General features: G+C 34.4%; 1 long non-coding RNA gene across 2 annotated transcripts in view; it reads right to left on the bottom strand.

Moving 5' to 3' along the window:
* LOC144297610 (uncharacterized) overlaps positions 1 to 15,932 on the bottom strand; it is a 42,503-nt gene extending 26,571 nt beyond the window's left edge. The window contains exons 1-3 of one of the 2 annotated variants that reach the window (XR_013364572.1): positions 15,790 to 15,932; positions 15,244 to 15,415; positions 11,017 to 11,130 (exon numbers count right to left, since the gene is read on the bottom strand). This is a non-coding gene — a long non-coding RNA (uncharacterized LOC144297610). The remainder of the gene's footprint in view (positions 1 to 11,016; positions 11,131 to 15,243; positions 15,416 to 15,789) is intronic. The other variant, XR_013364571.1, reaches the window with a different exon arrangement.
* Positions 15,933 to 17,057: the final 1,125 nt, after the last annotated feature.

Below are 17,057 nucleotides of genomic sequence, written 5' to 3'. Positions count from 1 at the left end.
TTTTTATTCTCTTCTGAATTTTACTCCTGAGTCCATGTTCTTACTTATCTTCTCCTCCTATCAAGTTAGTATATTTGAGTTTAATATTTTGGAGAATTCCACAATATATAGCACATTAATATGGCATGGGAATATATAGCACATTAAGATAAATTTTCAGGAAACATATTTTCAACATGTTCTCTGACTTGTCTTTTCAAGAGAAAATACAATCCTTGCATCCTACCCTATAACTCTCCTCCTCCTTTTAGGAACATATCTAATTCTGGAGTCCTAATGATTAAATAATTTATTTTTAAGTGATCTCTTTCCCCCCTTTCCCCCCTTATTTGTTTAAACTATCTCCTTAACAATGTTGTTTGATATAATTTTGAAGGAGAACTTTAGGTTTCTTAGGGAGACATGGCAAAAGGAGAGAAAATGTTATAATTCAATCATATGGAAAAGCTAACATCACTCTAGAAATGTCCATAGCATTAATTTTGAAAGAACTCAAAATATTTTTATTATGAAACTGCTATTTTTTTGATCACCCATTTTATTCAATGAATAGTTTTGAATGCCCTGCCTATAAAAAACTAGGGAATGGGCCTAAATTCACCTAGTTCTTATTCTCCGGGGCCTATAATTCTTCCTATGATCTCTCTGACAATAATAGAATCCATTCTTTCTTTCACATTGAAAAGGAGGTTAGGAGAGATCACTACTTTGTCTCAATATATAAAAAAGGTCACACACACACACACACACACAGACACAAAAAACTGACGAAAAAAACATGGGCAGAGGACCTGAATAGACATTTTTCCAAAGCAGATAGTTCCTAACATCACTAATCATCTGGGAAATTAAAATCAAAACCACAATGAGATGTTCCCTCATACTTGTTAAGACAGCTCTTATCGAAAAGACAGAAAATAACAAATGCTGGTGAGGATCTAGAGAAAAGGGACCCCTGTGCATCAGTGAGGATGTAAATTGTAAAGCCCCTATGGGAAATAGGATAAAGATTTCTCAGAAAAATTACAATAGAGCTACCATATGCTCCAGCTATCCCATTTATGGGTTTGTATCCAAAGGAAATGGAAACAGGATCCTGACAAGATATTAGCACCCCCATGTCCATTGCAGTATTGTTCACAACAGCCAAGATATGGGAACAACCTAAGTGTCCATCTGTGGATGAAGAGATAAAGAAGATGTGGTATACATAAAAAATGGAATATTATTCAGCCACAAAAATGAAGGAAATCTTGACATTTGTAACATGGATGGATCCTGAGGACCTTATGCCAACTGAGATTAGTCAAGAAAAATACTGTATGATCTCACTTATATGTGAAATCTAAAATAACCCAAAAGCAAAAAAAACAAAAAACTGAGCTCATGGATATTGATAACAGATTGTTGGTGGCCAGAGAGGCTGAGAGAGGAAATGGGCAAATGAAGTTGAAAGGTACAAACCTCAGTTATAAAATAAATAAGTCCTGGGGATGTAATATACAGCATAGTGACTACAATAATACTGTATTGCATATTTGAAAGTTGCTAACAGAGTAGATATTAATAGTTCTCATCATAAAAAAATTTTAAGTCATATATTCACTTAGCACTAAAAGAAAGAGTTCGAATTTCTGAAACCTCCAGGCTACTGGGAAATTTTCCAATAGGTTAAGCTGGTGTTGATTAGAAATATTCACCCCTGGTTTCTTCCATGTTTTATCTTTCAGATAGTTTTCAATGTCCTATCAATTCTCAATTGTCCTTTAGTTCCTTTACCATGAAATGAAGGATCTCTATTAGATTATCTCCAAAAGTTTCCAAGTCTAGAGTTCTATAATTTTGGAGATAATCTTATCTAATCTAATCTAATTTCTGAGTATAATATTACTTGAATTTTTTTTCAATTTTAGTCAATTTGCCTGTTTCATTTAGTAATTCAATAAATATAAGTTTCTCTCAAGCTAATATAATCATTTCCTCAAATTGGCAAGGAAAAAGAGCTTGATCTTGTTTTATACTTTGGTTCTTTATATTCATCTCAGAGGTGATACAGTGCATTTCTGAAGAAGACAATAGATGCAGCTAAGGCAGGGTAAGGCTGGCTGATATACCTAAACAGTAAAATCTGAAAAGCATGTTTAAAATTTTTTAAAGACTTCGAGTTCTATGCCTGATAGATTTTATCTCCATGTAAAGATTTATTTATTTGTTTGAGAGAGAGAGAGAGAGAAAAAAAAAAAAAAAAAAACAGAGACCATACAGTGGGGAGGAGCAGAGAAAGTAGACTCCATTCTCAGTGTGGGGCTTGATGCCAGGACCCTGAGATCATGACCTGAGTCGAAACCAAGAATTGGATGCTAGACAGACTAAGCCACCCAGGCACCCCAATTTTAACTCCATTTAAAAATACACTAACAAGCACCTGAAACCCTAATAAAAATACTTAAAAAATTATTTACCCTTTTATTTATTCTTAAATATTGATTCTTTTCATTAATATAACTAGTCAAGACGCACTATAGATACAATCACCTAACAAATGAGGGGAGTATTTCTAATATTTACAAATCCACAAATAAATAAAATTCCCTGAGTCATAGAAGAGTCTTCTGAATGGAATTTATCTGATTTTATCCCTGAACAATGTTGAAGATTACATAACATTATATATAGGGTCTAGAAACTATTTCTATTTGATGAAAATATGAAAGTCCCAATAATTAGATATTTCTATGAGTTGTTATATTCATTCATTTGCATACTCAAAACATATTGATTGAGTGCTTACTAAATACAGAGACAGGAACCCTAAAGTTATTTTGTTTCCTATCAAATATAAAAACATAAAAAAGTCTATCATAATCAACCTTTTTAGTCATACATATATCAATGTCCCTTAGTTATCAGATCTTTTAAAAGCAGGTTTTCAAATAGAATGTAGTGAAAATCTGAAGACAGGGCAGGTTGAAGGACACAAGAGGAGACCATGAGTGCCAGAGCACAGAATTGAACTACATCAAAATTTTATTGAGTACAATTCTTGCTGAGAATGAACATGATCTGTTAAAAAAACTTGAGAGTTATATTGTGGATACTAGAATTTTATAAATAGGGCAAGACCAATGGAAAAAGATGGCACATCAAGGAATAATGTGAAGAAAAGAATTAGCAAACCTTTAATGAAACATACTTTATTGTAGTCTAATTGAAATTCCTGCAATATAGAATTAGAGGTATTCAAGAAGCCATATGCTGTCTTGAACACACATGTTAACTTTGATTTCTAAAGGGTGGATTTTTAAATTTTTTTTGTTGCCATTGTTGTTTTTTTTATATATAATCCAAAATAAACATCTGATATTATCATTTAAGTAGAACCCAGTAGCACAAGTCCGAGTCATAAAGATACATCTCAGCTAGTATGGCTCTCACTACCTTTGATCTGATTATTTCTAAGATGTGTGACAAGGATGGTGTATGTTTGGTGTCTCCAAGTTACTTTCAAAACCTAATGTATGTTTTAAGGTACCTATAGGGTTGTTCAACCATATGTTGGGATGATCAGGGCCTTGAGAGGAAAACAATGTAGACATAAACAAAAACAATTCAAATAAGAAAATACAGAGGCTGTTTACTCAGAATTTGCTATGGCAAGGGAGTCAGCCTTCATCTGAATTTGGTCTAGACTCAAAGATTTCAATTATGCCTTAATTGGAGGTGGTTGTCCTGGGGAAACTGATGGTGCACTAACTAGAAGTAGGTTGTTCTATGTAATTGATTAGGGAAGCATATTTGGCTTTCTCTGGTTGGTTCTGAGTTGGAAGTAGGAGCAAAAATGAAGAAAGCTGGCAGTTACTGACGACGTGCTAACTGTTCTAAACTGGTTGCTGCACAGCTTGTGGGTCAGAGTTCTGTTGTCATATAGACAGGCCATAGTCCAATTGTGTATTCACTCTGTCAGCATTTAATAGGTTAGATCAATAAATGTATATTTCATGGTATCATGTATTATCTGAGTCTCCATGTCACACTCTTTTATCATTTCTGAAAGAGGAAGGAAAAGAGTGAAATGTCAGTTCAATAAATAATCCTGAGAAGGAATTATACAACATTTATTTTGACAGCAACAATGTTGAATGCCTCATAGGGTGACACTTTTAAATTTTTTATGCTGGGGAAAAAAAGCAAGAAAGGGCAGAAGTGCATGATTCTCCAACTCAAAAATGTATTTCGACATTGACACAAATAGGAGTCTGATTTTTGGGCTGGAGATTGAGGACATTTCAAAGGCCTAAATCAATAAACGTCAATAGAAGAAAGGAATGTGAGGCATGGCGCCATATATCTCCTAAACATGCTGCTGATTACACACACCGGTGATTAAGAGTGCCCATCTGGGTTTCTGAAATGCACTTTGTGAGACATAATGCCAGTGTTGTGAATGATTTCCTGGTAAACCTGGCCTGGTTTCCTGTGCCAACATAAGCAGAAATCTGAAGTAAAACTTTCTCTCCACAAAGAAAAATAGTTTTGTAGTTGTTTTGATTTTGTAAGTGAAACCTACTTCCACTCGGGTACACACCACCCAATGTACACCCATGTAGCCCCCCTTAACAGAGAAAACAAGGTGCCTCTATGGCTCCTGAGTTTGGTTCTCATGTTTTGACATCTGTTTGGTGTAATAGTACCTCTGAGTTTTCTTCCAAAAAGCCATGATTACCTCAACTTCTGTTGAACTGACCATTGTTTCTAATTATTTCCACATGGGAAGCCAAAAAGAAACTATTCTGCAAGCAAATGTTTCACAAAACTATAAGCTAAAGAAAAGAGTTGCTTGATGTGAATAAAAAAAACACAGTGATGCTGTTAGGAAAGAGCAATTTGTTTTTCCTTTTGGGAAATATTTTCATTTTTAATATGCAAGCACATCTCCAAAATCTACATTTTAGATAGGAGAAAGTGAATGGATAATGCAGTACAGTATAAAATCCAAAAGTCACTTGTGGTTAGGTTTGAAAGGGTTATGGAATTTTTTTTTTAATTCTCCAAATACACTTGTATTATACAACTTTCACTACCTAAATTCAAAGACATGGAAATTACAGTAATCATCCAAGTGTTCTGATTAGTGTCTGTGCCTGTCTAGGTGACCTGGGTGAATGTAACTCTTTCTTCTTGAATAGAATTTTTTAAATGCTTATGTTAGCCATGTTATTATTTTTTCTAATCTTTTTAAAAGTTTAAATTCCAGTTAATTTAGATACAGTGTGATATAGTTTTAAGTGGACAATAATATAGTGATTCAACATTTCCATACAACACCTGGTGCTCATCACAAGTGCATTCCTTGATCACCAACACCTCTCTCCATCCTCTAGCCCCCTCCCCTCTGGTAACCCTCAGTTCTCTATAGTTTAGAGTCTGATTCTTGGTTTGCCTTTCTCTCTCTTTTTTCCTCCTTTTCTCATTGGTTTTGTTTCTAAAGTTCCACATGTGAGTGAAATCATATGGTATCTGTCTTGCTCTTACTCACTTAGCATAATACTCTCTAGCTCCATCCATGTCATTGCAGATGGCAAGATTTCATTCTTTTTTTATGGCTGAGTAATATTCTATTATAGTTTTTTTTTTCTATTATAGTTTAGCTAACTTTCTGCCATGTTGCTTATCCTAATACAAAAATTACTTTAAATTTCTTGGTCCGAGACCAACAACAGTTGAGAAGGAAAAGGCTGAAGATGTCTGCTGGGCAGCAGACATAATCCTAATTGGGATGAAAACATACATTGACCTCTTTATATTTTCTTCTATTGCTCTCAAGAATGTCCTTGCTGCCCTATTCAAATCATCCTACAAACATGTCTTGCTTCTCCTACTCTTACTGCATGCCTTTGCTTATGCCCATCCTCCTTCTAAGTTGCAATTCAAAGCCCGTTTGTTCCATGAAAGAGTCTCTCATGGCCACAGCCTCTTCTGAGCTTCTAGCCTACCTCAGTTGTAAAACATAAATCTTTCTAAAAGTATAGCTTATCCTTTCAATCAATTTAAAAATTCTTTAACTAAAGGGACCCTTCCCAAATGCATAATATTATTTAAATTGCCTTATACATTATGTTTTTAAAATGTGTTGATTGATAACCCCCTTTTGGAAAAACACTGATGGTATTTAAATTTTTGCTGTTAAAAATAATTTAGGCATGAATAAAAAAAAGCCCCAAGCCTTTCTTGAAATTCCTAGCTAGATGACATGTTTTGCTAGGATCCAAACAAATAGAATTTCACATAAATTCTAGGAACTTTTAATTTTATCTAGTTCTTCTTCCTCCTTCATTTTTGTTTTGTTTTGTTTTGTTTTTTTGTTTTGAGCTCTTTGAACATATCTTTAAATGCTTAAAAACAGTTTTCAACAGGGAGGTCATTTTTCTCTTCTCTCATCTAAATAGTATAGATTTTAAGAGCCAAATGAACCTACGTGCAAATCTTGATTTTGCCACTTGCTAATGCATCAATAACATCTCTAAGACTTATTTACTTCTTCAGTAAAAGAGAACTGAGAACAGTAAAGCCTGTCTCATAGAGTGAGTATTAGTATAAAACACTTAGGTTGATAGTGAGGATTAAATAAAATTATAAAATGGCACTCAAAAATGTCTGCTAATAGTATTGCTGTTATTCATACATACTCTTTTTTATAGTCTCAAAATCCCCTTACTGAAATCCCTTACTGAAAAGTTATATGGACTAAAGAATGAAGTTATAATCTTTAGTCCCCAAGTTTTTTTTTTAAGATTTTATTTATTTGTTCATGAGAGACCCAGAAAGACAGAGAGACAGAGAGATAGAGAGTGACAGAGGGAGAAGCAGGCTCCATGCAGGAAGCCCCATGTGGGACTCGATCCCATGACTCCAGGATCACACCTGAGCCAAAGGCAGATGCTCAACTGCTGAGCCACCTAGGCCTCCCTTTAGTCCCAATTCTAGTTGCAGGACTTTCCCAGGGATAATATCAATCTAAAATAATAACTGTGTATTTAAAGCCTGGGATGGGCAGATTGTATACATCTCCCAGATGCATGAACAATTTGTTTCAAATGTATATAGATAATACTTTGATACTGTGAAAGGTGGGATTAAAATAGTTTGATGAGGGAATCTTTCTAGTTATAATATTTTTACAGCTTCAGAGAAGGTTTGAGAGATTAAAGGTGGTATTTGGAAAAGATAATTGGAGGAGATAAATTGCTGCATGTAATAAAGTAAGACCAAAGAAATTGTGTAAGGAAATTTTTATAGCATGACCTGCCTGTAATTGCTGGAAAGTATAAATTTACAAAACCAGGTCCAGCATTGCTGTGGTAAAATATATCAGATTATGATGTAGATTGTGACCATTCAAAATGAAACCAATTGGAATGGATGTTTTATCCAGTGGGTCAATCAACTGGAGCCCATTATACAGTAATGACACACTATGACACTCTGTGACTATAAAAAAATATTAAAGTAGATTTGTGTGGACTATAGTGGAAAGCTCTCCAAGATATAAAATTCAGTCTAAAATCATAATGATGAACAGGATGGATGTGACCCTACTGATCTATGTGTATAAAAAGTGTTATAAATATTAATATGTGTATATTCATTTATATTTCTTTCTGGAAATGAATGCAAGTACATGTTAGCCTTAAACTCAGAAATAGGACTCATGTTTGGGATTGAGTAAATTATTATCAATGTTGAGAGTCTTCAAAGAGATTTCTAATAAATAGATTTCTTCCTCCTCACCAAAGCCACTAGTAATTTGAGAAACAAATAACGTCAAATAGATCTGCTAATTGAATCTCAGAAAGAGACAAATTACCCATATCTTCCCATCCCAAATCTCTCACCACATGTGGGAGCATGCACCTTGGAGAACCAGTGGACAGCTTATTCCTGAAAGATGGACAGATCCATAGAGGAGAAAAGAAGGTAGAGATAACCCAAACATGCCTATTCATTCCTGCCAAATTTACCAAGGTAATAATTTGCTGATACTACCAAATTTACCAGCATTATATTTCTTTAGGAGTACAGTGAGTAAAGGGGAAAATAGAATAATAATTTGCTCATAGAGGAAAACTCATTTAGGCCAGGAGTGAGAAGCTCCCTCTTACAGTCATTTGATAGGTCCCTGTAACATTTTAATTTTTTACCATGTGCAGATGGTACTTTGTATAATAAAGCCAGTTGAATATTATTTAAAGTATATTCTTACTCTGTAATTTTGTAACCTTGAATAGCAATTAGAATGGTCTAGAACTGAAAAAGATTGCCTTATAATTCATTCTTTCATTTAATTGCTATATGCCAGAACTCTTTCATTATTGGAGATACAGGGCTCCCTGGCAGCTCTGAATAGACAAGGTTATGGGGGTGGGGGAGCGAATGGAAGCAGAGAGCCAACAACTGTGTCTCCCATCACTGGAGCTGTCAGAGAACTGGAGGTCTTGTGATCCCTTGGTAGAGGATTTTGGTAGATTAGGATATTACAACTGAGAATGAGCTTCCCTTTAAGACCCAGATGAAAGTGAAGCCCATAAGTGGGACATGTAAACTGGGTCAGAGCACAAAAGGTGGAGAGACACAGAGCAAGAATGCTGAAGGCATAAGGGCAGCGTACCCTGTACACTAGTTACCCTGACAAGGAGTATAGTCACAGAATCATAATGATACAAAAAATGCTTTTTAGGTAGTTCAACATGTTAGGAAAGATGTTTTATGTGGCAAAATATCAATGAATTCAGTTTAATTAAGGGTAGAATTAGATTTTGATCACCTATTGAATATCTACCATCGGCCAGAGACTATACAAGCCACTCTCAGATACCATTTGAATATGCAGAACCCCTGCCCTCAGGAGCTTATAACCTCATGGGAGAAATAATATAGTTGTATAAATAATTATAATATAATTATGTATTTAATAACTGCACTTAAGATATGCTGCAAGTGCTTGTTTACATATTGACCTTCCCTTATGTGTTATCTTCCTCTTTATTCCCCTAGTACTTACCAAGTGAATACATGATCCAATGGTTAATAGAGACCTACACAAACAGAGTAGCTCAAAGAAGGGGGAGAAAATGTGGAACAATGAGAAAGAGGGCTTAAAGTAGTTGGGAGAATTTGATCTAGCTCTTGGAAAAAGGATTTTTTTTTTTTTTTTTGATAGGCAGAGTTCCATATGAAAATGAAATGTACTCAAGGGGCACTTGGGTGACTCAGTCGGTTCAGCCTCCAACTCTTTTTTTTTAAATAATTTTTATTTTATTTTATTTTATTTTATTTTTTATTTTTTATTTATTTATTTTTTTTACAGCCTCCAACTCTTAATTTCGGCTCAGGTCATGATCTCAGGTTGTGAGATTGAGCCCTGCATTAGGGTCTGTGCTCAGCGGGGAATCTACTTGAAGATTCTCTCTCCCTCTCCCTCTGCTCTTTTCCCCACTCTGTTTCTCTTAAAAAAGAAAAAAAGATACTTCTATCCCAAAGTTATTAAGTTGGTTGATATTAGATTGATACTTCAATTTTTATCCCAGGTCTTTTTTAAATTTTTACTTATTTATGATAGTCACACACACACACAGAGGGAGAAGCAGGCTCCATGCATCGGGAGCCCAGTGTGGGATTCAATCCCGGGTCTCCAGGATCGCGCCCTGGGCCAAAGGCAGGCGCTAAACTGCTGCGCCACCCAGGGATCCCTTTATCCCAGGTTCTAAATCATGAGCTTTATAGTTTCAAGACTTTTTTATGGAAAAGTATCAGTTTATTATTACTAATGTAAGCATTTGATGCCAAAGAAACAAAGGTAACTTTACAAACTCAGAATTTTGCAAGTACATGAAATTTCCATTTTATTGTTTTTTTCTAGCACACGAGCTCAAATGTATTTCTCTATAACTACTCCAGCATAGCACCTTTGGAACTATTTTAGTCATCCTAAACATGTGACTGCCAAATATTCTGAATCTAAAATAAACATATAAAATTTTAATTATTACCTTTAGATGAATGGGGTAAGAAAGTCATCAGGTGACGATTGGGACTGCTAATTTCCTACAAGAAACTTTGCTGAAATGATTCTTCTGATACAAGCAGTTATAGCTTCAAGATTTAAGTCAAAGCTGCAAAATCAGCTGAGTATAGCAGTTAAAAGCAGGTGAACCCGATTTACTGGCCTACAGAGTGATCCTCCTGGCTCTAGAATCATGGTAATTGTTTTCTCCACAACCCACCACTCTGTCTGATTTCCCTCGCAGCCCTGCTATCACTTCACAAACTCTCAGATGGGCATTTTAGAAGACTTGCTCTTCTCAGAGCATTTGGCTCAGTCAGTTAAGCACCCAACTCTTTATTTCAGCTCAGGTCATGATATCAGTGTCATGAGAGGGAGCCCCAAATCAGACTCCATTCTGGGCAGGGAGCCTGCTTAGGATTATCTCTCTCCCTCTGCTCCTGCCCCCACTTTCTTAGAAAAAGGAAAAAGAAAAAGAAAATTAAATACAATCACAACATGTGTGAATATTGGACCTGATCTCTTTCAGTGCTATAGTTCACTATGAATGACTCTAAAATGGCAGCAAGAGAGTAGCACACACAATGAAAATAACAATGACAAACCTGCTCTCAACCTCTCTACAGGAAATGTGAGAAAAAATATGCCTAAATAGATCCCTGGCATGAAGGAGTAATATGATGTTAACACATTTTCAAAGTTGGATGCAACTGTCAGAGGAAAAGTGAATCGATGAGCAATAGTTTGCATGAATAAAAATGGTATTTTCCTTAACCCAAAGTAAAAAACCTAATAAAGAACAAATAATGATTATATTGGCATACAGTCATAAACTGATCTAGAAAATGTCCCTTAGAGATTTACATTAATGATTTGGAGTACTGGAAAGTGTAGTACCATCCAGTGAACACCTGACAATATAGAGAAGATATAGTAAATGGAAAGTAGCTTCTTACAACTGAGTAAAGAGTAGGAGTTCCAGATGTGTGCTGTGTCGCTTCCATCAGCTGAGAATAAGGGGTTTCTATGTTTGATTTGGAAAACGACACTTTCTACCTTCTCCTCCTGTTCTGAAAAGAAAATAGAGGAAATTAAATTAAGAAAAATTCAGAATTTGGCTATTCATTTATTTGTTTTAGATAAATTTGGCCTATAGTGAAAAAAAATTTAAGTGCCAAAGGAAATTCTATCATCCTAAGTCAATATCCATATCATGAACTTATCCAATGTGCTCTGGTTCCTATGCTTTTTGGCCTCTAAATTCCAGTAACTTTATTATATTCTTTTCATTTTAACTACCTAATTCTATGTATATGTCAATTAGTGTCACTTCTAAAATATTAAACTGTATTTCATATTCTGGTCACCAACTTCTCTTTTCCTGGATGTTTCCCTTCTTCGTCCTGGCTATACCCACACTTCTACCTCATGGAATTTTCCAACTCCTAGTCACCCCATATCTTCTTAGTCCACTTTTTCTGCATGTCTTGATTTCCATTCCTATATACTGAAACTAAGCCAAGTCACAGGGGGTTCCTCTTGGTTTGAATATGGTAAAAATGACATATCAAATTTGGTTTGCTATCAGTCAATTCACTTTAATATCAAATCAATTAAGAATCAACAGATTATTCACCAAATGAGAATGTAAGTTGACTGAATGGCTCCTAGAACATCTCTGGTTCCAAATGAGTTGCGTGTGAAATTAAAAGGTTTGTTGGAATTTAGCAAACCTCCAAATCAAAATAACCACATTGTAGATAAAATAATGGATCACAGATTTCATTCCTTTGCAAAATCAAAATGACTTCTATGAATTATCTTTAGTGCAAGCCTACTTCTCTTCCTGAATTCTCAAAAATGGCTATTTCAAAAACTTAACACACTTTTAAAGTTTCCTATCCCATCCTATCTCTCTCTTTCTTAACAAATAACTGATTCACAGTCCTTCAAGAAAATCAATAGTAACGGGTATGGATTTATTCAAATTTCTAGCCTCACACTTAACAAAAGATGTATATCAGAAGAAAATCTGACCCCTTTCTTGTTCACTAAAAATTGTGCCCTGGACCCCAACTTATTCTTTCCTTTAGGTTCTTCCTTCATTTACTATTTCTTTGCCTATATTTTAAAGCTCTCTCTCCAATAGTTTCTTACCTATAGCCAATAATTTGTCTTAAAATAATAATTTTTACCAGCTATATCCACTTCTGTGATGCCCGTTCCGCATGAGCACAGAATATTTCCATTTATTTGTGTCTTTGTCAATTTCTTCCATCAATATCTTAGAGTTTTTAAAGTACAGATCTTTCACCTCCTTTGTTAAATGGATTCCTAGATATTTTGTTCTTTTTGATGCAGTTGTAAATGGGATTGTTTTCTTAATTTCTCTACTGATAGTTATTAGCGTATGGAAAAACAATCGATTGTTCTCTATTGATTTTGTATTTTATAACTTTACTGGATTAATTTATTAGTTCTGTTTTGGTAGATTATTTAGAGTTTTCTATATAGACATGTCATTGGCAAATGCAATTTTACTTCTTCCTTTCTGATTTAGATGCCTTTATTTCTTTTTCTATGCCTAGATCTGGCTAGGTCTACCAGCAGTATGTTGATTCGGTGAGAGATTGGGCATCCCTGTCTTGTTCCTAATCTTATGAGAAAAACTTTTAGATTTTCTGCATTGAGCATGATGTTAGCTGTAAGCTTGTCATATATGATCTTTATTCTTTTGAGGTACTTTACCTCTATATCCACTTTGTTGAGAGGTTTTATCATGAATGGATGTTGAATTTTGTCAAATGCTTTTCTTTATTTATTGAAATAATTGTATGACTTTTATCCTTTTGTTAAGGTCATGTATCACCTTTATTGACTTGCAGAGGTTGAATCATCCTTGCATCCCTCAAATATATCCCACTTGGTCATGGTGTATGATCCTTTTAATTTATTATTAAACTCCATTTGCTTTTTTAAAAGATTTTATTTATTTATTCATGACACACACACACACACACACACACAGAGGCAGATACATAAGCAGAGGGAGAAACAGGCTTCCTGCAGGGACCTTGATGTGGAACTCAATCCCAGGACCTTGGGGTCACCACCGGAGCCAAAGGCAGGTGCTCAACTGCTGAGTCAACCAGGTGCCCCATATACTGCATTTGCTAATATTTTCTTGATGATTTTTGCATCAATGTTCTTCAAGGACATTGGTCTGTAATTTCCTTTTCTTGTAGTGTTCTTATCTGGTTTTGGGACCAAAGTAGTGATGGCCTCATAAAATGAGTTTGGAAATATCCATCCTCCTTCTGTTTTTTGGAAGAGTTTGACAAAGATTAGTATTAATTCTTCTTTAAATGTTTGGTAGAATTCACGAGTGAAACCATGTGTTGCTGAGATTTTTCTTTATTGGAAGGTTTTGATTACAAATTCAATCTTTTTATTGGTAATTGGTCTGTTCAGACTTGTACTTTCATGATTTGAGCAGGCTTTTATGTTTCTTGGAATACATTCATTCAAAGAAGGAATGTACAATTTGTTGGCATGTAATCGTTCATAGTAAAGTCTTATGATCCTTTGTATTTTTGTAATGTCAGTTACAATGCCTCCCTTTTCATTTATAATTTCATTTATTTTAGTTCTCTCTCTTTTTCTCCTGGTAAGTCTAGCTACAAATTTGTCAATTTTGCTTATCTTTTCAAAAAGTCAGTTCTGGGATGCCTGGGTGGCTCAGTAGTTGAGCGTCAGCCTTTGGCTCAGGGCGTGATCCTGGAGTTTCAGGATCGAGTCCCATATCTGGCCTCCTACATGGAGCCTACTTCTTCCTCTGCCTATGTTTCTGTTTCTCTCTCTGTGTCTCTCATGAATAAATAAATAAAATATTTTTAAAAAGTCATTTCTAAGTTTCATTGATCTTTTCTATTATCTTTTTTGTCTCCATTTCATTTATTTTTGCTCAAATCTTTATTCTCTTCCTTCTAGTAGATTTGAGATTCATTTTTTTCTTCTTTCTTTAGTTCTTTGATGTGTAAAATTAGATCACTTATTTGAAATTCTTTTTTTCTGAATGTAAGCATTTATCACTATGAACTTCCCTCTTACAACTGCTTTTGCTGCATCCCATTAGTTTTAGCATGTTGTATTTCTATTTTCCTTTGTCTCAAGATATTTTTTATTTCCTTTTTATTTTTTATTTGACTCAGTGATTGTTCAGGGTCATGCTGTCTAATCTCCCACATATGTGTGAATTTTCCAGTTCTCTTTTTGTAATTTTTTTTCATGTTATTGTGACTGGAAAAGATACATGTTGTGATTTCAAACTTGTCAAATCTATTGAGATTTGTTCTGTGGCTTCACACATCATCTATTCCTAAGAATGTTCCATATATATGTCAAGAGAATGTGTATTTTGCTGCTGATGAATGGAATGCTCCATAAATGTCTGTTAAGTCCATCTGTAGTTTAAGTTCAATATTTCCCTATTGCTTTTCTGTCTGGATGTTCTATCCATTGTTGGAAGTTGTTTTGGATAAAAGAGACTTATGGGCATTTTGGGAAGGAGAAAATTGAATCATTCAGCAGGAGAATATTAGCATTATTATAATATTTTTCTTATTTATTCACTATGTACCAAGCACTGTTTATTATACCATATGCATTATCTCACTCAGTCTTTACACTAGCTATAAATATTAATTTGCCTTACAAATGAATACAATGAGGCACAAAGTATTAAAATATTTTCCCAGGGTCATGGAGTAAATATGTGGTAAAGTCAGAATTTGAATTAATGATTTGGATCGACATCTTGTTCTTATTATCACTGGAGTATAGTTTTGGAAGCATGGTAGAAGTATAGCATAAATTAATACTTCTCAAACTTCCAAATGAAAATAAATCCCCCTGAGGATCTTGTAAAAATGCAGAATCTTATTAATTACATATAATATCTCAAGATCTTCATTTCAAATAACTCCCAGGTTATCCTTTGCTGCTGGTCTATGACATTAATGACAAGCTACATTGTTCAAATAGATTAGAGAAGCTAAAGAAAGCAAAAGGTATTTAGTTAACTCCCAAAGGAGTTAAAAATAAAATAAGATTATCAATTTGGATATTATATGTAAATTAATTTCAAAATCTATGCAAGTCAAATTCAAAAAGAGTGTGTTTACCTTTAGTAAAATGATTTTGTCACTGGAAGAAAAATATTGGAGGAATGAAAAGAGATGGGATTTCCTTTCTTCATATAAATAGATAAATAGGTGAGCCATATGCCGAAGGCTTGGACAAAGGTAGAGGAATGACATCTTTCAAATAGGTAGATAAAGTTGGAGAGGACAGAGACTATAATAAAAAGAAAAAATTTTACCGTGTTTATAATTTCTATTACTCTTTTATACATCTTTTTTAAGTCAAAATATTAAACAATAACAAATTTAAAATATAAAAGCTTAAGAAGTTGCATCATTTTATAACAATCTTCCCTTCTTTCTTTCTTTTTAAATAAGATGTTAAAAAATAAAAAGACTTTATTTTTTTTAAAGCAGTATTAGGGTCACAGCAAATTTGAGAAGAATATACAGATATTCTCAATATATTTCCTGCCTCTGTACATGTGTAGCCTCTTCCGTTAGCAACATCCCTCACCAGAATGGGACATTTGTTACAACTAATGAACTTACAGTGACACATTATCATCACCCAATATCCATAGTTACCTTAGAATTCACTCTTGGTGGTAGACATTCTATGGGTTTGGACAAATGTGTAATGAGATATATCCATCATTATAGTATCATACAGAGTATTTCTACTGCCCTCTAAATCCTCTGTGCTCTATTTTTCTTGCCTCTTCTTCTCCCATCCCTGGCAACCACTGATCTTTTCACTGTCTCCATAGTTTTGCCTTTTTCCAGAATGACATATGCTTGGAATCATAACAATATGCAGCTTTCTCAGATTGTTTGTTTGTTTTTCTCCATTAGTAATATGCATTTAAGATTTTCCCATGTCTTTTCATGGCTCAGTGGCTCACTTCTTTTTAGGGGTAAATAATGTTCACTTGTCTATATGTAACACATTTTATTGATCCATTCACCTACTAAGGAACATCTTGGTTGCTTCCAAGTCTTGGCAATTATGATAAAGCTGCTATAAACATCTGTGCGCAGGTTTTTGAGAGGCTATATATTTTTATTTCCTTTGGGTAAATACAAAGGAATGTGTTTGCTGAATTATGTGGAACCTATTCCTTTTAGGATGTATTTTCCTAGTCTTTAAAATTTCACTTCTCAGTACCTCTCAATAGTGGGAAAATCTATTAAGTTAAATATTTAAGAAGTCAAGTGACAAGTACCTAACCTTACCTTTCAAGTGTTACTGTCTTGCATAACATACCAATAGAGAAATAGTGCTTCCCCTTGCAAAAGTATTTTGGAAATACATATTTACAAGCACCATTTACCATTCACGCAAAATAAAAGATTACAAAACTACCAATTTACTATGATAACTGTATCTATTTAAGGATATGTATCTTTAATATCTGATAGATTTGTAATTAGGAACTTGTATTTTTGTTTCCTCCAACATCACACAATCTTTGAAACCAGTGTTTATAAGTCCTGTAGGATGCCTGATAACCAGAGACAGCAGTCTATTCAGTTACATGCAGCTAGTTCTTGATTATCTGTAGTGATTGATAGATGATAGCATAGAAAAATGAAATCATTTTAGCAGATGGGTATAACCACCTCTACCCTAGTCCATCCTATTAGTGATGTGTTTAGTAGGTAGCCAACATCCTCATTTCAATTTCATTTCCTTTATTATTCCATTTCCAGACACTTGCTCTAAATAAATGTTAATGAGCAAGGAAGCAGCCAAAAGACAGGAAGCAAAAGGAAAGAGAGAAGCAATGGGAGCAGATAGCTCCCAAACTAGAAAATCAGATCCTGAATAATCACAGGTTGTGATGGTCCCATTG

This window comes from Canis aureus, chromosome 25, assembly GCF_053574225.1.
Source record: "Canis aureus isolate CA01 chromosome 25, VMU_Caureus_v.1.0, whole genome shotgun sequence".
NCBI lineage: Eukaryota > Metazoa > Chordata > Mammalia > Carnivora > Canidae > Canis > Canis aureus.
The sequence above is the reverse complement of the archived record's forward strand: the minus strand, read 5'-3'. Positions and strand labels throughout refer to the sequence as shown.